Source organism: Triticum dicoccoides, chromosome 5A (assembly GCF_002162155.2).
Source record: "Triticum dicoccoides isolate Atlit2015 ecotype Zavitan chromosome 5A, WEW_v2.0, whole genome shotgun sequence".
NCBI classification, from domain to species: Eukaryota; Viridiplantae; Streptophyta; class Magnoliopsida; order Poales; family Poaceae; genus Triticum; species Triticum dicoccoides.
The window spans coordinates 678,555,961-678,557,115 of NC_041388.1; positions in this window are offsets into that span (position 1 = coordinate 678,555,961).

Here is a 1,155-nt window from a genome sequence, read left to right on the forward strand (position 1 = left end):
GGGTTCACAAGCTCACTAATAAGCAAATTACAAACCAAAAGTTGTGACAACCCATGATGAAGATAGTAAGTAATAGACTTGTCAAGACAAGCATGAGGACAACAATCTTCACCACAAATGAGTGCATAAAGATGTAAGGATATAAGACCCGCACTCAGGAAGGGGGGGGGTGTCCTTTGAGAGGCTGGGAAAAGAAACAAGTAGCAGCCTCATGATGTCTACCACGCAACTTTATTCTTGTAGACTCTGTTGGGCCTCCAAGCGCAGAGTTTTGTAGGACAGTAGCAACTCTCAAGTGGATGACCTAAGGTTTATCAATCCGTGGAAGACATAGGATGAAGATGGTCTCTCTCAAACAATCCTGCAATCAAATAAAAGAAATCTCTTGTATCCCCAACACACCCAATATAACGGTAAATTGTATAGGTGCACTAGTTCAGCGAAGAGATGGTGATACAAGTGTAGTATGGATAGTAGATGTAGGTTTTTGTAATATGAAAATATAAAAACAACAAGTTAGTGATACATCTCCAATGTATCTATAATTTTTTTATTGTTCCATGCTATTATAGTATCAATCTTGTTGGATGTTTTATATGTCATTATATGCAATTATATATCATTTTTTGAGACTAACCTATTAACTTAGTGCCCAGTGCCAGTTGTTGTTGTTTTGCATGTTTTTGGCTTTTCAGAAAATCAATATCAAACGAAGTCCAAACGGAGAAATAACTTTGAATTAATTTTTTCTGGACCAGAAGAGACCCTAGAAGGTTCAGGAGAAGGATAGAAGAGCCACGAGGGAGCGACAAGCCCTACAGGTGCACACTGGGGGGGGGGGCAGGCTTGTGGGCCCCTCGTGGCACAACCAACCCTAATTCCACCTCTATAAATACTCAAATATTCCCCTAACATCAGGGTGACGCTCGAAATACTTTTTCCGCCGCCGCAAGTTCTAGAACCACGAGATCCCATTTGGAGGCCTTCTCTGGTACTCTACCGGAGAGGGAATCGATCATGGAGGGGCTCAACATCAACCTTGCTGCCCTTCCGATGATGCATGAGTAGTTTACCACAGACCTATGGGTCCATAGTTAGTAGCTAGATGGCTTCTCTCTCTTTGTTCTTCAATATAATGTTCTCCTTGACGTTCTT